General features: G+C 40.8%; 1 protein-coding gene across 8 annotated transcripts in view; it reads right to left on the reverse strand.

The window, feature by feature from the left end:
* Nucleotides 1-10,269, reverse strand: part of CALD1 (caldesmon 1) — a 181,546-nt gene extending 171,277 nt beyond the window's left edge. For 3 of the 8 annotated variants that reach the window (XM_060156634.1, XM_060156630.1, XM_060156627.1), the window contains exon 1: nt 10,017-10,268. The gene's annotated coding sequence lies outside the window, so the exon portion shown is untranslated. Of the gene's footprint in view, nt 1-10,016 lie in introns of all 8 variants that reach the window. The other 5 variants (XM_060156637.1, XM_060156635.1, XM_060156632.1 and 2 more) reach the window with 4 other exon arrangements.
* Between the last annotated feature and the right edge of the window lie 10,223 nt (nt 10,270-20,492).

The raw sequence follows: 20,492 nt of genomic DNA on the forward strand, positions 1-20,492 counted from the left end.
ACAAGAGAAGCCACCGCAATGAGAAGCTCGCGCACCGCAACAAAGAGTAGCCCCCACTCACCACAACTAGAAAATGCCCACGCGCAGCAATGAAGACCCAACGCAGCCAAAAATAAATAAATAAACAAATTTACTAAAAAAAATAAAAGCTGCACAGCTCCAGTGATAAGGGTAGGGGAGAAAACTCTGCGGCTGAAAGGGATGGTGGAGGTTGTCTGCCTCTGCAGAGCAGGGTTGTCCAAGTTCCAGAGACTGATCTAGTTTAGAAAGTGCTTATGCTGACCTGAAACAGGGTTTCCTGTAACTGTATCTATTGGTCCTAGTTCTACTTCCTGGAGAACCTGACATTAAAGAACTTGACATGACTTCATGTCATGGGGCTCCTTTTGCTCCATCTACATGATGGCGGTAGAGTAGGCAACTGGGGAGAGTGGGTGGCTAAGGGCATGGGGACTAAGAAGAGCCCCATGCCTACAGATAGCCCCCACAGGAAGCCACGGCTGATAGCTGACGATTTTTAACTTAGTGCCTATTATGTGCAAAGCAGTTTAGGGGTATTATTTATAGTCCTTATAACAACTACCAAATGGAGGAACAATTATCTCCTTTTTATAGGTGGAGAAACAGGCTAGAAAATGGTAAATTTGAGATTCAAACTCAAGTCTTCCTGATTTCAAAGTGTGTTCTCAAGTAAGTCACATCCCCAGAGCCTCGCACAAAATCAGATGGAGCAATTAGGCAGCACGGTGTGGTGGTCGAGTGGACTAGGGAGCCAGATCATCTAGGTTTGAATCCTGACTCTGCCACTTACTAGCTGTGAGACGTTAGATGTGTTACTTAGCCTGACTGTAACTCAGTTTCCTCATCTGTAAATCTGATTGTTATGAAGATTATTTATTTGATTCGTTACTTGGCCTGTGTCAGGCGCTGCTGTAAGCACTCAGTACTGATACAATTAGAGAGGAGTCAGTGAATTCAAACATGAATATTGGCTTCAGCTTTCTTATCAAGAAGAAATTATGGACATTTATTCCTTTACTCATTTAGCTCACATATGAAGCACCCACTATATGTGGGTCAAGGCACTTTTTTAGGCTCAAGTCACAGCACCTGAAAAACACAGACAAAGTCTCTGATTTCATGGTGCTTATGTTCTAGGAGCATAGGAAATAATAAACGAGTGAAGAAATAAACAGGCAGTCGTAAGCATACGTTATGAATATGCATGTAACTAAACAACAAAGGTATCCTGATTGGCTCTTCAGGGTAGAGGCTAATTTTACTGACTGGATACCTTAGGGTCAGTGCTGTGCTAGTAAATGTTTGATAACAAGCCTTGGGGGTTGGCAGGTGAGGAGAGTCTGATTTGTAGTATTTGCTAATTTCCAGGGTGTAAATACTTCCATCGTGGTTGATCTCAAGCTCCCAACATGACATCCGTGAATGAAGAACTGGGAGAAGAAGTTCTCTTGCACAGCATTTGGTAGTATTTCCATCATATGGACACAATAGATGTAACTAACCTTGAGAGCACAGATAATAGTAAAATGTAAAATAATTAGGAAGGGATGAGTTTTGAGTATTTATTACCATGGTTTCGATACAATGTATTTAACCCAAAGTCTATATAATTTAATTTTTAATGATGACAGTGCATAACAACTAGTTCTCAAAATCTTAAAAATTTAACAGTTGGCTTTTGGGAGCTTGCATGAGCTGGCTCCACACACCACTGTTTAGGGAGCATGGAGAGGGAGACAGTTCAGGGGAAAAGGAGACTGAGTCACTGTCGCGTCATTATGCAGATGCGGGTCCTAATCTAACTCCTTTTTAGCTGCTCTTTTCCAGCAAGCTCTGCTTTCCCGTACACAGTGGAAGCGCTGCTCTGTAAACCAAATACCGTCGGTACAAATATAGCAACAATTCTGGCATTCTTATTGGACCAGTTTGCTCATGCAGAGATAGTTTTAGCCCTACAATCCTTAGTGAATATAATTTATGTACTCGGTGCTCTGAATATGGTAGATTCTTGTGCGCAATACAGAGGATTAACTCCTGACTGTTGAGTAAAGGAAGACCCTAGAGATGGATTTTCTGTCCTGCAAAAGTAAATTATTCCCCCTTTCCATGAACCTGAGGCCTCTTGTCTCTTAGGGCTCACAGGCTTCTGAAAGGGCCACCCAGGGAAGCACCTAAGGCCCCAGCCTCAGAGGAGATGGACGGCGGGAGTGGAGGAAGCTTCTCCCCTATTCCCACTAAGGATTTGTACATTCCTTACCACAAAGTGGAGAAGACAGAAAAACATTTTCTGTTTTTTCTTGGTAAGTTAAATATCAAAAGTAACCAATCTTCAAAACATCCTAAGGACAGGAATACTTAAAGAGACAATTTTTCCTCAAGTTACCCCTCCCCCGAAGCCTAAATTTCACTTAGTAATGGTGGCTGGAACAGGAAGTGGAAATACCATGAGAAATTTTATTCTTGCCACATTTTCAATGCTTTACAAAAGCAAACACTGGAAATCTCATCAGAAAGCTTGACCTTGCCGGGTTGATAACTCTGCAGCCAAACCCAGAGTACTGGAAGCTGGAGGAATTTTCAGATAAATATTCTAGTGCTTCTGGAGGGACTCTTCATCAAAACTGATTATTTGGAATAGACAGCTGTAACTTTTACAAAGAAATTATTTGAAACTGAACAAGTAGGCTTCTGAGGAATAAGTGACTCCATGCATCTACTCTAAGTTATTTTAAGCATAGATGTGCAGAACTGTTTCTCAGGCAGAGTGTTTTAGCAGAATCATCAGGGAGTGTTCACAAACTGGACCCCAGTGGATGGGTCTCAGGGATGTATGTTTTCAGAAAACCCTACAGTTGACTCCAATTAAGACGCCGGTTAAGATCTCCTGGATTATAGGCAAATCAGGCTGCGTTGTACAATCCAAATCCGTAAACTGTTAAAATGGCACATTCGTGCTATCAGGAGAAGCAGCCTGGTGTCCTGAGAGGTTAACAGTGTGGGGCTCGGGAGATGTGTGTTCCAGAACCACCTTTGCCACTAATTAACTGGGCGACCTTGGTCAAGTCACTTGGTTTGTTCTTTCATTCAACAGATATTTACTGGGCTTCTGTGATGTGCCAGACACTTGGTATATATTAATGAAAAAAATAAATGTTTTTTACGAATCTTACTGACATGAATCAAAGAAACCTACAAATACGTGTATAATTTTACTCGGTGTGGCTAAGCTTTAGTTTCTCATCTGGAAAATGAAAAATAGATTACTGGTTCATTTTCTTTTTCAGAGTTTCTTCTCAAGATCCCAGATTTCTTGCCCCAAACTTCCCACACACAATATAATTACATGTTTTAGGTCCACTGATTGAGAAAATACAATACCAAAAGCTACTATGAATTCAATAACTATTTAAAATAAATTGACATTTGTGTCATCATAATGCATCTATATAATTAGAAAAATAGTAGCACACGTTGTTTACTCAGTTTGTCAAAATCATTTGCTGCATATATGGACTTGTTTACCTATTGCAATAATTTAGTGGCCTCCCAGGGGTCCAAGGTGCAGAGGTTAGGAACCTACAGACCATATCAATCACATGAAATACAAGATACTTGAGTAGCAATGGCCCTTTTCTTCCACAACAGACATCACTATCAATGACAGCGTTTTTTTGCCCACAGAGAGTTTAAACTCAGCCTCAGAATCCTTCTCAACACAGTATTCCAGATGGTCACTACCAACTGTTTAAAGCTGGCAAACAGAGGAAAAATTTTTGGCACTCCCTGGGCTAAATGACTCCTAAGGCCCTGCACAGCTTTAAAAAATCTATGAATCTTATGTATTCAGTTTTGCTGTCTTGAGAAACACAAATGCCTTCTCCCCTCTCTACGTAAAAGTTCTTCAAATGTTTGAAAGACATCCATGTGGCCCCTACATTTTCTTTCCTTTGGGATAAACAGCTCCAGATCCCTTATCTGTTCCTCATATTCTGTTGTCTCGACCACCTCTGGCCTTTGACGCTCACCCCTGTTTGCATATTTGTCAATATTTCCCTGAAGAACAGCCCAGAACTTCTCTCACTCCCCTTGATAGACATTGAGACGTGCGTTCAGTGACTGAAAATTACATTGCAAACATTGCCGAGAACTGAAATGTCCTTGATTGAGAGTATACTAGCTTTTATGCATTAAACTTATTAAGTACTGTGATTTACATTGAGATGTAGTTCTTTTCATTTATTAACATTATTAAGTCATTACATATTTAATTTTAAAGATTGCCTTACTTTGTGGGAAGCCATATCACACCTATGACTCATATGAGAATACTCAAGTGTTTTTCTTTAGAATCTTTCTAAAATGGATAATTCTTATCTTTTCAATTATCGGTGGTACAAGCTTCCAGGCCAACTCCTTCAAGATCGGCTCATCAGGCCATGCCAAAGTGATAATCAGGAACTGTATGACCCTGACAGTGGGTGTTTGCCTCTCTAGGAATTCAGTCACATAAAAATTCAAATGATATTCATTGACAGCTGTTGGATATTTCAGCTAATTTGCTTTCCATGCCTAACTTTCTCTTCTAACTAAAATTGCCCACTGGGCTTTTTTTCCCCCGGGGGTGACCACTGCAGCCAGACACACTGGTAATTCATCCGTAGGCATGCCAGTAACCCTTGATGTTCCCTCCGCTAAGGGATTTGCCAAAGACAATAGTTACTAGCTGAACCAATCAGATTTCCTCTCTCAGAATTTAACCAGGAAGCACAGAAGGAATTTTCCAGTCGCGGAACGACAAAAAGCAGCAGCCACACGTGCTGCAGCTGAGTTACATTAATGGCAGCACACAGACCTCTGCTGACATTGTTGGACCCACCTTGATTCCAGTCCCATTCTCTTTGGACTTTGGTCCTATCTTGGCTTCTATTCTTGGATTTCCTTGTGATTCCATCCCTTTATTATTCCACATGTATCTTACAGTTCTGCGCCATGACTCAAGCTACTGAAGCTTATTAATATAAGGGTCTCTTTGTTCCGAACCCAGTGTCAAGAGCTCTCACACATGTCACCGTACCTGTCTGTACACTACCTTGCTAAGCAAGCTCTTGGTTTTTAACCTCCTGACTTCTGGTTTTTGCTGTTTCTCTTTTTCTTACCTGGCTATGATTCACATGTTAGCCCATGGGTGTATTTTATGTCCATTCTGGCTTAGACCCTCCTGACACCAGTGGAACTAAAGTCCTTGATATTTCTGGCCCTTGGGTCCCTGGCTGGGGGTTCCGGGCTTGCTCTGGTCCTGCCCCTCTTTAGCACTCAGGTGAAATCTGCCTAGTTCCCCAGCTTGAGACAAGGGAGAGGGAATGTTACATGTGGGTGTAAAAGGAACTAATGACACGTTCCTACTTACTATGTCTTTCTCCAAGTGAGATGACTTCCTTACAGTCAAGTGCTTTCATCCACGTATTCACAAAACAATGATAGAAGCCTCAGGAAATGATTAAAAAGTAATTTATCATCAAGTTAGCCATCGTTGGTACATATATATTTTTTAAAAGGAAAGCCGTATACTAAAATGAGTGCTTAATAAGAACACCCTATTCACCTAAAATATTCCCCCAAATATTCATTTTCCTTCAGCCATTCCCTCACTGCTGTTTAGCAATCCTGTTATTAAGCTCTTAGCATACACTTAACAGCAGCCATTCCTGAATTCTCCAGTCCCTAAGCTCCCCACAGAAAACTGCTTCTCTAGAGATGATCTCCTTTTCTTTGAAATGGAGGCCATATGAGGTAATCTCCTTCTATATTTGTGTGTATTTACACCTTCCTGTCTTCCTTCCAAAGAATCTGGGAAACAAGATTGTTTTGGTCATGTTTTGGTCCCATCCACCCTTGTCTCCACTGGGGATCAAGACTTTACCTCACTCCCCACCCCCGACCGCCTCCCCCCCCACCCCGACCGCCCCCCCCGCCCCCCACCCCCCGCTCAAGGGTTTCTCACAGGTCTGTCAGAAAGGCGGGTTCGCAAAGGACCTTGAGGGGTTAGAGTTTTTATCAGGTTCTCGAAGATGTCCAGGAGAAAAACAACAACAACACAGGGAAGAACAGCTGACGGGGCAGCCCCGTCACCTCTGCCTCACAGCCCCCGGTCACCCTTTCCTTCTCCCCTCCGCTCACAGCACTCACCCACCACCAGCCAGCTGTGAGTTGGGGGTGAGAAGCAGAGTGGCTCTTTACCACAGGAATGGTTCTACCATCTCCTCTGTCCGCTCTAACCTTTCTCCCTTGGCCTAAAAACATGATGACGCGTTTCCCTGCCTCGAACATATCTGGGCTTGACTCTTCTGCTTTTGTCTGGACTTCCTCCTAGAGCCAGGCCACTGCAAGTTGTCAGTGTTGGATCAGGAAAACCCCGTTTGGACTGCGGGTGGAAGAACTAGAGAATCTGGTAGAGGCGGAGGCCTGGGCGAGGGAAGTTAGGGATGCCACCCAGGGTCAATTACAGGGGACCCAGTTGGGGGTACTAAAGACTGAGGCAAACAGAGACGAGAGGGCAGATCCAGGGAGCAGTCTGGTCTCAATACCAACAGGAACCACAGCCAGGTGCTCCTGATTACCTCAGCCTCCTTACAAGGCCCAGGCTTGACATGCTGGGATTAGTTCCATGCTTTTGGCTGGAGGCAGAGAAGCTGCCTCATTTACTAAGGCCTTTCTGTTGTCAGCACCTTGTCATTGGTCTTCCATTCAACTAGATCTTCAGGTTCCTGGATACGGCCTTACACCATTGACAACCCGTCTTATTGGCCCCTTGATACCTGTGTCCTCCTGGTCTCGGATTACCAAAGCCAAAATTTAGACAACACTGGGGTGGACCAGTATTCCCTAACTCTGGGTTCAGGGTTTTAGAAAGAAGTAGGATCTAGAAGGTGTCACTCAAGGGTCCTCAAATATGAGGAAGGAAGGAGCAGATAATTAGGGAAAATAGATAAGAAGTAGAGATACCAGCCAAAATGAGCATAATGTCCAGAGGACTCAAACTGCAGGCAGTGGAGTATACAGCCTATAGAGAAGAGGGGGCGAACAGCGCCATCCCATTTACACATCTTAACCACTGTGGGAGGTGAGAGAAACATTAGAATGCCCATTCTACAGATGAGGTCAAAGAGTTGATGACTCCCCTCAAAGGTTTGGGCTTTTTATATAGGGGAACCAGTACTGGGACTGACCTCTCCAGAGTGGAGCCAGAGCTACAAGTATCTCTTTAAATTAACCAACTACTCAGAACCTATAAGCCTCTCTCCAATAATAAACTTTGATTAACTTGATGGATGAAGGACTTTCAGTAAGGAGCAAATGGTTCTATTTTGGGGCTTTGAGAGAATCTACCCAGAAAACTCTTTTTTAAAGTCTGAAAATTCTTTGGCAGCATCTTTCTAACCTCCTCCTTAGTCCTACCATGCTATTTGCATACCACTCCGTCAGCATTTTCCCCTGTCTCCCACCGGGGCCTCACCCTACCGCGTTTCTGAGACATGTGATAGACTGCAGGCAGGTGGGCAACCAGCTACTCCCTCCTCATGCCCATGTCTAAGTCACTTTTTTGTCTTGCTAAAGAATGACTAACTAGTAACCATCCTACCACGAAAATGACAAATGGAGACAACTGCATGTGTTTCTAAGAAAAGGCCTCCTAAGGTACATTTTACTTATCAGAACAGAAAATATGTAGGCTGGACTCTGGAACTTTCCATGGCTGAGCACAGGACCACCCTATCCCATCTGCCCCAGAGCAGGAGATCATAGGAGCCAATTAGAATTGCTAATAGCCTCACTGTCAGGGCATACTTATATGTATCTCGCTTAAATCCTTTAAACTTCAGTTTGAACCTTCTCTTAACTTTAATGTAAGAATTGTGTATTTATTTAAAGCAATCTTTTGATCCTAATTACTTAAATTGTGCATTCTACTGGTTTTGAACAATGGAAACAACCCAGCCTGTTACCTGTGGATCAATTCATAGTACATTCCTTGTGTGTGCTAAGATCAACTTTTTATTAGTGACTTTTTATTCCAGCCTTTTGCCATTGTATTTCTCTTTATTGAATGATTTTAATAAAATGAAAATGTTTGCACTGTGGTTTCACTGTGCTCCTCCCTATTTGGGGAGATGTGTCCTAGCTAACATTCAACAAGAGGAAAGTAGCACAAAGAGTGGCCTAAAGTCCTACGTAAAGTAAAATATCCAAATCCCCCTGTTCCGTCACTATGTAGCGCAGAACACTTAAAACATTATTTCAAAAAAATGTGTTTTTCTGGTTGTTGGGGGTGAGAGACCACACTAGGAGGCCGGGAGAGAGCGGTGGTAGCAAAGTTTGAACTCTCAGGGATTCGGAGATGTTGGTTTCAAAATGGAATTTATCCTCAAATCCCAAGATTATAGATTTCCTTCCAAATTGCATTCCCAACACGGCTTAGAGAACAGTTGAAAAAGAAATTGCTCTCCATATTTTGATTGACATTAAAAACACTGTGAAAATGGTCTGGAACTTGATCTCTTCGAGGGAAGGACAATAATCAAACTATAGCTTTTGCCTGCAGCCTTTCTTTCACACTTACTCAGAACTGTTCCAGGAAAAGAAATTCACAGGGAATTTTGTACTCATATATCACTTCTAGAAGGAGAGGGAGGCATTCTCAAGAAAATTATCCCCAAACTTTTAAATACAGAGAGAGAAGATTAATGAATCGCAACACAAAACCACCTCTATCCATGGAATAAAATCAAACTGAGGCAGTCATTTGGAGCTGGAAACCTTTAACATCCAGGTTTATTTTTTTAAAAAGATCAGATTTGCCCTTCTTGCTACATACCAACTAGTCTTCACTTAAGTTCTAGACATCCATGTCTGGTTTTGCCAAACACATTAGAAGGATTTTACTATTTCAGTTTACAAGTCCATCTGCATAGCCCTATTAATCGAAGGGATCCATGAATACCAAGTACTTTGTTCTCACCCATTTTTTTGACCATGCATTTCATTGCTACAGCACTAAAATTCCCCCACCCTGTACAATCAGCTCTCTCTAAAAGGAATTCCAGGCTACTACCAACTAGCTGCCTTGTACTACTGTTTAAGATGCCCCAATATGTCGGACTATCTTGAAATGAAAGGCTGTTTCCTCCCTTTTCAGAACACACTTGCAACCTACACCTTTTTCAAATTCTCTAGTGACACTCAGGCATGCTTTCAAACAGAAAATAAGATTTCTTAAGAAATAGTTTGGTCGGATGTTAAATGCGATTTCTAAAAACACACCCTCTAGCACATGCATTCTCTCATTATTAGGTTTTATAGGAAACAGATCATGGGAGGCATCTTCTGTCTCAGCAAATATCAGATCAGTTACATTAACCCAGCCGGTGCTAAATGCCAGTGCTCTTCCCCGCTCTGACCTGATTTCCTTGCAGCTCTAGAAGTTTAGTCTTAAACACTGGTAGCAGAATAAAATGTAAATGACTTTGGTTACAAATTATCACTTTTTGGCTTCTCATCAACCTAAAAAGTTATTGTTCTTTTTAAAGCAGAACCTCTTTAAATCTCTGATAATAAAAGATGCAGGAGAGACTTCTGGTGTGAGCAGACAGGCACAGAACGGCTACTGACACTGACCTACGGCTATCAGGTATAACCCCCATGACACTCCTGAACAAAAGGCTATCTTATCAAAGTTGCCAGTGGTCCCTGAATATACGTCTCTATATAATCGCTCCTCTCGTCCCAACTCTAAGAACAAAACTTGAGATCTCATCCTGTTTGTCTTCCGGGAACATCTGCAGGGCAGCAAAGCCCGGTCTGGCTCTGAGAATTTGCATGGTTTACTGGCGTTTACAATCTTGCATCTCCAGCTACCTTGGCCAGGAATGTTGACTGAAACCCGGAGAAAGTTCCCATCCTCTCTGGAGGAGATTATAAGAAAGCCCTCTGTGCCTTACCTCTCAGGCTGAAACTTCTTCCCAGGGACTAAGTCAGAAAGCAAGGACTGATTTCTTTAAGCAGAAGCACAGCAAGAGTGCAGGCAGGCAGGCAGCCTAATACACACTGCTCTATTCAATAAAACTCCAGACCGCCCTTCCTTAGCCCCTCCCAGAAGTCCATGCTAAGTGAACACATATCCCCTATGTTTACAGTCGGCATCGGTGGTATGCATTGTCCTGTAGTTTTTCTAATAGGCAGCCAATGACGACACCCCAGCCGAGGTGGATGCAGCCTGCCTGTGGAGATGCCTGTCATTCCCTAGGCATGCTCAGGAAATCACTCATCAGAAAAACCAAGACCTAAAAAGCTCTGAAGCTGCGTGCTGGCTGCCAAAACCAGCCTGCTACATGCCCTTTTTTGGTTATCCTTAGCAGGGCCTCTGGAAGTGAATCCATTGTCAGGAACAATCATAAGAAATGTTAATCTTGGAGAAAGAGGCTGTCTTGTAGAACACAAATGGAACTTTAAAAAAGAAAGCACGGTCCATGAAACTTAACAGTCCGTAAGTTTACTGGGGTGGAGGTGGGGAAGGCTTTTTAATTGAGGGATCCTTGATAGCGTATTTCTTTTAAAAGTAGTTGTACATACAAAATGAAGTTAAATTGTGTATGTAATTGTAAAGCCTGAAATGGCTAGGACTCAGGTCTGATGTACAGGCTAGATTTCAACCTGAAAGAGGCACAGTCTCCTAAAATATGTCTACGTGTGTTATAAAAACAACTAATAAAAAAAAAACTTAGGTCTTTTTTAGTAGGTAATGTTTGCCAGAACAAGTGTGCTGCCAGAAACTCAGCTAGGCAGGATCCTATGGGCTTGGCTATCCTCAATGGTTTTCCACATCACCTTTCTCTCTCCCTCCCCCTCCTCTTTGTTTATTCAGATTTGGCAACAGAGAGATATTGCTAGAAAGTAAACACAACAGAGAGGGTATGAAGGAACCCAGCACCTGCTTTGGAGCTGGTGTAGACGGATGCATATGCCCACAGAGATGACACTGATGTTATAGTGACTTCTTGAAAGGACTCCAACCAACTCTTCCTTGGGTGGGATGTGTGCTATGAGAGGGTCAGAATTAGGAGATGCTGAATTGCAATGAAATTAACTAGCCCATGTGCATATATACTCTGGGGTCTTATACTTCTCAATATAGAATTCACTCAATTAGTCGATCAGTGCTTAATTCAACAGCAAGAGACTATGAGCACTTCCTGTTTGTCAGGCCTGGGTCTAGGTGCTCTAGGTGCTCTGCCTCATTCACTATTGCTCTGTGTTTGGAGACTGTTTCATCACTGGTTAAGAGGAGTTAAAATATTTTCCCTGGCTAATTACAAGTCCAGAAGCATGGTCTTCAAAAATCTTAGGTTTTGCCGTATAAGCCTTTCCCTATTTATGAAGATCCAAATTAGAAATGATCTCTACTTAGGAAAAAGTCCCTGCCCTTTGCGCCTCACTCAGAAGGCTTGGGAAGTGATTGATCCCTACGGTGGCTTCCTTCCTCAGCCCTGAAGCACTAACAAGTTACCCAGAGACATCTATATCAACCCACACTCATCTTTTTGGGGGGAAGGCTACTCTGTCCCCTCTTCCCAGCTGCTACTGCAGCACAGACTAAAAAAAGCTACAGCAAAGGCTGCCAGGCGGAGGGAGAGGTGAGCTTCAGTCATCCCAAGTTAAAACTCAGAATGCACTTTCCCAGGGAAGCAGAATAAATAATGGCTTGTGGGTATAGGACAGTCAATGCTACATTTCAAGTACGCTGTGGTTCAACCAGGCATGTGTGGAACACCACTGTTTATAAAATTGTTCCTATGGGAAAATGTTTTCTGATCCCAAATAAATGATTTGGAAATAAACTTCGGGAACACAACCCATTTGGGCTGCTGGGGACAGGTTGTAAGGATAGAATAACACTTCGCAGTCTGGTAAACTGCTGAGCTTGAAGACATTGTAGGGCAGACATCAGTGAGTTCTGAAAACAACTCAGCTGGTGAAATCTGTGTGAAGATATGACCTGTGTCCAGAGATGTTTGGCTCCTGTGATCTCTAGGCAGTATGGACCGTAACTCAAAGAGGCCTGTTTTAATGTGCTGCTTTCCATGGCCACTGCTGATTACATCCTAAGCAGCATTCTCCCTGCTTGTTTGAGTAATACCCTTTGGTTGAGCAGCATCAGGGCATAATTTGCCATTGATGAATAAAATAAGTACCAGCTTTCCAGAGGAAAGAAAAGTTGTGCTATGAATGGGGAAAATATTATCAGCAGGAAACATGGAAAGGACATGCATTTTGCATGGTTTTTAGGAGATAAACGGCTAAATATTTTTGGATTATGTCTTTAGAAAAGAGACATATGTTTCCCTAGATAAATTCTGAATACAGGGTTTTGTGGATGAGCAATCATTCAGCCTATTTTGTGTATTTGAAAATAGACTTATTGTACAGGAACTCTATAGTTGGAAGAATAATTTAACAAACTGCATGTAATATACACCATGATACAGAAAAATTCTTTTTTCATTTTTTTTAACTTTTACTTTTTAAAAAATAAGCAGGAATAAAAAAGAAATGAAAGGGAATAAAAAGAGAGAAAAGAGATATATGTTGCCAATCTCTGCCATGGGAAACTTTACTTGAATAGTATTCACTTTTTCCAGAAAGTCATTTGTAAATGACACTAAAAACACAGGATTTATATAGGAAATTTCTGTGGAATTTATTTCCCACTTGGATCATCCCAGATAAAGAACAGCTTGCCTAGCGTAGGATATATCTACCTGATCAAACCATAACAAATCTAAAAAGACATTTGGAAACATCTGGATGATTCACTGTATTTTTTCAGTTCCAACTGAGTATTTGCGATCATGTAGATCAGTAGTAAGCAGTTTTATTTTGCTAGTGTGTCAATTTGGGAAAGTAAAAGCAGGCCATACTTTTTTCATTCAAAATTAAAATCCCTTCATTGAGTTCCATGGAAAATATACATTCTTCCAGCTTAAAATATCTACTTTATTGAATTGAACAGATATTTCAAACATTTTAAAAGACAGTAGAACATCGCCCCCACCACCAACCCACACAACCTTCTGTTCCTCAAATGAAGTCAGTCCAGAGACTCAAGTTTATAAAACACTCAGATCAGACTGGTAGACTGTTGATACCAAAATTGGACAACAAAAACAGTAAAAAAGAAAAGAAAAGAAAAGAAAATTAGACTAAGTGTACTTACAAACGTAGACGAAAAAATTAGCATATTGAATCTAACTGTGCAAAGAAAAAGAAGACAAGGCCAATGCTGTGATGGTCAAAATCTGAAAATCTATTGACATATTATACACTACTAGCAGTTTAAAAGTTTTAAAAAAAATAGAAAAAAGAAAAGGGAAAGATCATCTCAATAGATGAAAAATAATACTTGGTAAAATTAGTAATCACTTATAGAAAAAAAAGCTCTTAAAAAACTAGCAATAGAATCTTTATAAACATAATGAGAGACATTTACCAGAAATATAGAGCAAACATCACGCTTAATGATGATATTAAAAGTATTCCCGGTACAATCAATGAAAAGACAAGAAGGAATATTATCTCTTTTACAATTAAAAAATGGGCTGGAAGTCCTAACCAAGACAAAGAAATAGAAAAAAAGGAAATAGGAGCTATTGGAATTAGAAAGAAAAACAAATGTCTTTATTTTCTATGACATGATTATCTACGTAGATATTTCAAGAGAATCATCAAATATATTAGAACTGATAAAAGAATTTCACAAGATAATTGGAATCAAGTTCAGTATGCAAAAATCCAGAGTTCCTGTAACCAGCCATCTTTCATTTTAAAATATAGTGGGAAAATATGCTATTCATATTACTAACAAAAGTGTGCACTAGCTGGGAATAAATGTAACAAAACACGTGCAAGAAAATTACAAAATTTTTATTTCCTGGATTTAAGGACATAAAAGGCCCGCCTAAATGGTGAAATATATCACTTTTATAAATGGCAAACCTAAAAACTATAAAGATGTAAACTCTCCTCAAATTAACCTATGAATTTATTATTCCAGCAAAAATCCCTAAATGATATATTTTGTAGAACTTGACAAAACAATCCTAAAAGTCATATGGAAAAGTAAAGGTCTAAAAAAAAGGACTAATATATTTATTGGGCAATTCTAATTAACATAAGACAAATAGACCAATAGAATAAAGTAGAAAGCCTAAAAACAGTCCCAAGCATTTACGGAAACTTTTAAAAATAACAGTGAAGGCATCACAGATCAGGGGGAAAATGGTGGACTGTTCTATCCATGGTAAGATTACAATTGATTATGTGAAAATAATAAAATTAGATTCAGAATTCCCACCCACACCCAAAGAAACTAGACTATGTGAAAAACGAAACTTGAAAATGATTAGGAAAAATTGTAGGAGAATACTTTTAAGATAGAGTATGGCAGGATTCTTAAATCATAAAAAACAAAATGTACAAACGAAAAGACTGAAAAATTTTGAGGATACCGTTAAACTCCTCAGATCAAATGCACAACCTTCATTTACTTCTGCCTCCTTCCCAAACCTCATCAAAATAATAATAAAGAAAGAAAAAGTCATAAATAAATCCTACAGGGCAAAGAGTGCTGGAAAGGAATCAACATAATCCGATGTCAGCCAAATTCTGAAATACGGAAAATGGATGCATGGTTGATAATTGACTTACCAGAGATGAGAAACTGAACTCTGGCCCTGGAGAGCGGAAGGCCGATGGACAAGAAAGAAGCCGATTCAAGCCTCAAAACCAGGAAAAACTCAGGATTTGGAAGCTCTGGGAAACTCTGAGGGTGAGGGATGGAGCAGAAAACAGGTTTGGTTGAAAATCTGTGTAAGGAACAGTTAGAAACCCAGATACTCCTCTCCCCACCCCACCAGCCAGATGCACACCCCTCCCTGAACCAGACAGAAACTGGAAGTTTATTTTCTGAAGAGAAAGGCTGGCCTCAGAATGTCAGGCAAAGCAGTGGACAGAAAAGATGCCATGTGCTGAAAACAGACTTTGAAATGAACGTCTGCTCAAGGAACACTAAGCCCCGACCCCTCACTCTGCGGGGCTCCAGGACTCTCACAGTCAGGTTTGTACTCCACAGAAAGGAAACTGGGGGATTCCACTCCAGGGAAACTGGCATGCTCACGGAAAAAAATCTAAAGGCACAACATCTGAGGAGCTCCGGAAATGTCTGTCTTAACACCCAAGGCCCTTTTGTGAACTGTGCACAGGAACTTTCAACTGGCTGTTTAGCATCTCACTCTTAAATACGAACATCAAGTTAAGGAAAGGCTCTGAAAGAGAGATTAGGACAACAGAAAAAAGAAACTCAGAGGAAAAAGAGGCAGGGTGAGAAACGGAGAAGAAGCTTCAAGAAGACTATAATTACCATATAACTTCAAGAAAACTATAATTACCATTCTCAGAGAGATAAGAGAAGATGCTGAAGCCACGAAACAAGAGAAATGGGCTGTAAAAAGGTATTTGCAGGGAACAGGAAAGAACTGTTGTAAATGAAAAATACTATGACAGAAATTTATAAAAATTCAATTCAAGAAATGGAGGATAAAGTTTAGAATAATGGTGCAGAAAAGTAGAAGAAAAAGACAAGATGGAAAAAAGGAGAGAAAAGATAAGAACGTTAGAGAATCAATCAAATATCCAACATCTGAGTGTTGCAGAAAATTGTAGGAATGACACTATGAAAGAAATAATACGTTAAAATTTCCTCAAACTGAAGGGCAAAAGTTTCCAGATTCAAAGGGCCCACTGGGCATCCAGTACAATGAATGAAAACATATCTCATTCTGAAGTTATTACGTTCTTGAGATTATATGCTTCAAAGGGGGAAAAACGTTGGGGTCGAAACTAGAAACCAAGAAGCTTCGAAGACAAGGATCAGAAAATACAGGATGCAAACCCATGACACAGGGGAAAGTGGTCCCATGATGATGGTGAAAGAAAATTCCAGGACAATAGCTGGTCAAGAAAACAATCAGTAGAGGTTGGAGCAGAGGACTCCAGGAAGGATATTTTAAGAAAAAGACAAGTAGATAGGTTACCTGACATATTCTTGGGGAAAGCATTTATGATAGGTACATAGGAAATAAGTAAATATAAGAGTGAGGTCATTATAATTTCAGGAAAAATAAAATATTTGTATGAGAAAGGAAAAGTGGTTATTGCATACTATATAGTTCAACTGTGAGAAAAAAATTACACAGTCATAATTATGTAAACACTGCATATTGATTTCACCAAAACAATGATGATGTAATTAGTTTCAGAGGAGAATAAGCAAGAACATGTTAGTAGGATGGATGATAGTAGATAAGAGAGCTAAATCTTCATTTTGTTTAGCAGAAAATCAATAATAAATGTCTACTATTGAAATTTTAATAGTAGAATTAGTATATTGTTAGGAATATGAAAGTAAATACCAACTCCCCCCCACAATAGTTCATTCATTCACTGAACAAATAGTTACTGAGTGTCACCCACATGTCAGGGCATGTTCTAGGCATTCATTGTGAACAAAATACATTTTGATAAAGGGAGACAGATAAACGCATTAGCTAATACATAAATATGTAATACCAGGAGGTGGAAAGTGCTGTACAGGAAAAATAAAGTGTAGAGGAAGAGAGGAAATCAGGAAGTCCTCTTTGAAGAAGTTTTTCAATAGAGAGGTGAATAAAATGAAGGAGCAAGCAGTGAGAATATATGAAGGAAGGGCATGCCCAACTGCAAGCATAGCAGCGGCGTACTAAAGAAATAAGAAAGATTTCAGAGTAAATGGGGAGAAGTGACCACCAATGGCAGGTCAGATCATCCAGAGCCTCATAGCCACGGTAAGGACTTCGGGTTTTGCTCTAAGTCAGATGGAAAGTCATTGGAAGATGTTGAGCAGACAGAAAAAAGTCACTCTGGCTGCCCTGTGCAGACTAGGCAGAGAGACTGCAAGGGCAGAAGCAAGAGGGAGTTGTTGCCTTCTCATAGGCAAGAGGTGCTTCCTTGGACTAGGGGAGCTGTGGTTGGGGGACTGAGAAAGCACTGAACTTTGGACACATCAGGACTCACGGATGGTTTGGATGAGGGATGTGAGAAAAAGAGAGAAATCAAGGATATCTCCTTTCATGGTCTGAATAACTGAGTGGTAGTGCTGTTTAATGAAATGGGGACCACTGAGGGAGTTATAAATTTCAAGGAGGGGTGGGAATCACACTAGACATATGTTAGGCATATTAAGATGAACAGAGGCTTCCAAGTGGAAGTACAGATAGGTCATGGGATGTACAAATCTGGTGTTTAGGGGAGAGGATGAGGCTTGATATATACCCATGAGATCCATCCGTTTATAAATAGTATTTTTAAACCAGGAATAAGTTACCTGAAAAAATGAAGCAAACAGTGAAAAGAAGAGGTGTGGAAACTGACACCCCATTTAAAGCCCAGAAAAGGAGACTGAGAAGGAGTCATTGAGAGTCATTGCTTAGTGGGAGGATCAGTTAGTTGCAGGAGTGCGTGAGGTGGATGATGACTGCTTTTTGTTAAAAGCCACATGTATTATTTGACTTCAAAAATAATGTAGTTTGTAATAGATTGGATTGTTGTAGCCAAGTATTCACTTCCTCTTTGACTGGGATTAAATACTCATGTCCTTTGCCTTGTGTTGTTGCAGTGCTCTCAGTAGGAGGACTTGACCTGGGATTTGCTGTGAACCATGGGATGTGGCTGAAAGTGATGATGGGTCCATCCCAAGTGGAGGCTTTAAGAGGCATCACATTTGGTTTTACCCTGGAGTGTCTGCCCTTTGCCAGGATAACAACAGGTCCCATGGAATGGGTTGAATGGTGTCCACCCTCCTCCCAAAGATATGTTCATCCAGAACCTGGAAATGTCACCTTATTTGGAAATGGGATCTTTGCAGATGCAGTTAAGAATCTCTTGATGAAATCATACTGGATTATCTAGGTGGGCCTTAAATCCAATGGCAAGTGTCCTTATAAGAAAAAGGCAGAGGAAGACTTGAGATGTACAAGTGACAAAAGAAAAGGGGCTGTGAAAGCAGAGGCAGAGACTGGAGTGATCCTTGTACGAGCCAAGGAATGCTAAGGATTGCCAGGGACCACCAGGAGCTAGGAGAGAGGCATGGAACAGAGTCTCCCTCAGCACCTCCAGAAAAAGCCAACAACCCTGTCAACACCTTGATTTTGGACTCCTGGCCTCCAGAACTGTGAAAGAATAAATTTCTGTTGTTTTAAGCCACCCAGTTTGTGGTAATTTGTTACAGCAGCGTAGGAATCCAATACAGCCCAGATCGAGGCAGCTCTTCAGCTTGAGTCCCAGAAGAGGAGACACAAAGGGCTATGTTGGGCCAGTGAGCCCAGCCAGGACCAGCAGAGTTGCTACTGACTAAGGAGTAAGAAATAAACGTTTGTTATAAGCCACTGAGATTTTGGAGCATTTCTTTTTTTTTTAACCAAGAAAAAGCCAAGTAATATGTCTATAGAGTAAGAATTAAACTAAAGAAATTTAAACTAAGGAAAATTTGGTTACTTCAAGATGCAAAAATTTCTGTTCAACAAAAGCCACCATATACAAAGACAAGCCAAGAGAAGATGGGCAATGTATAAAACAAAGGATTAGAATCTAGAATATCAAAGAATGCCTGAAAATCAATGGAGGTGGGTGTGGAAGGGAGAGAGAGAGAGAAAGAAACACACACACACACACACACACAGAAAACCAGTGAAAAATGGGAATAGGATATAACAATCCACAGAAGAAAAAATGCAAAGGCCAAAAACCGTGAAACAACGCTCAAACTCATTAGTAACCAGGAAAATGAAAATGAAAACTTTGACACCAGTTTGCAGCCGGCAAACTGGTAAAGAAAAAGACATTTAACTTTGAAAAACTAAATGTTGTTGATAATGTGTATACATTTGGATGAGAAAGTAAATTGGTACATCCACTTTGCAGAGTGATTTGGCAATATCTAGTGATGTTTAGCATATGCATTCCCTGCCTGGCAATGCCATTTTTAGGTATATCCTCTTGGGAAGCTTTCGTATTATTTAGCAAGGAGACACATAAAAGGCAGCTCTTTATACAGTATTGTCTGTAATAGTAATATCATTGGCAAAAATCCCAGCAGCAATTAGTGGGGGAGAGGCTATATAAACTATAGTGTAGCGTGGAATACTACATAGCAGCTAAAATGAATGAACTAGGTGTATTTGATCTCAAAAACAAATTGTATGAAAAAAAAAGCAAGTTGCAGTTGGAATGATTCTATTCGTATGAATCATATATGAATACATGAAATGGTAGACTAGAACCACACCAAATTCAACACAGTGGTTGCCCATAAGAAGGGAGAGAAAATGGTACTAGCCACAAAATAAAGAACTTGAAATTTATTGACAATATATAAAAGAAGATCTGAAGCAATTATGACAAAATGATTACATTTGTTAATTCTGCAAAGCATGTACACAGGTTTTGTACTATCCTTAAACTTTTTTTTCTAAGAAACTGCTGTACAGATGAGAACTCTCTCCCCAGGGCACTAGTATCTGGTCACCTATGGGACACTGGGAAAGGTTACTGCCCCTCTTTGTCCTCAGACCAGTGGTGCCCTTCACCAGGGTCAGCCTGACTAGCAGGGAGAGGGGACCTGCCCTGAATGTGAAGTCCTCAACTTAGTCACACATTTGTATGAAGGCTTTGACACTATAGAAGCAATAGTTACCCTTAAAGGGCTAACACCTTAAGCCACAGCCTGCCTTAGTGCCTTAATGCCAATTTTTTTATGAATAGGGTGTGGCTGAAGTGAGAGCCTGCAGTGCTGGGGCAAAGAAGAAAGAGGCGCTGGTCTCTCAGGGCACCAGGTGGAAGAAAAGGGGCATGCTTGTCTGGGATAAGGGTGAGGACCTGACAAAATGGAAAGAGTGTGTGATCAGAGAAGATCCAGTGTGGACGGAAGAAGGACCATCTGAGACAAATGTCATCTTTCCCTACTTCTACCCAACAGGACTGGACAATTCCCTCAGTCTCCCACAAGAAAGCTCTTGTCTCCCTATTTCTTGAGTTAGGGAGGATAACTGATGGCTCTCTGGTTTCCACTCTTCCCTCAGTCATTTCTATTGGATTTGCTCTACCCTCAAAGAAAGCAAAAAGGTTACATTCAAGAGAAATTCCTCCTGTCACTCAGAGCTGCAACTGGATTCTTCTCAGATAGTTCTTCATTCATTCAACCAACTCCTGCACACCTATTACCTGCAAGGCTTAGTGTTATGTTCTGTGCCTTCTATAGTCTTGTAAAAACCCTGCACCTGCATTTAAAGAACCACCGTTCTGATGGGGAAGCTCAAAGTACACGAGAT

Source organism: Lagenorhynchus albirostris, chromosome 8 (genome assembly GCF_949774975.1).
Source record: "Lagenorhynchus albirostris chromosome 8, mLagAlb1.1, whole genome shotgun sequence".
In the NCBI taxonomy this organism is placed as follows: domain Eukaryota; kingdom Metazoa; phylum Chordata; class Mammalia; order Artiodactyla; family Delphinidae; genus Lagenorhynchus; species Lagenorhynchus albirostris.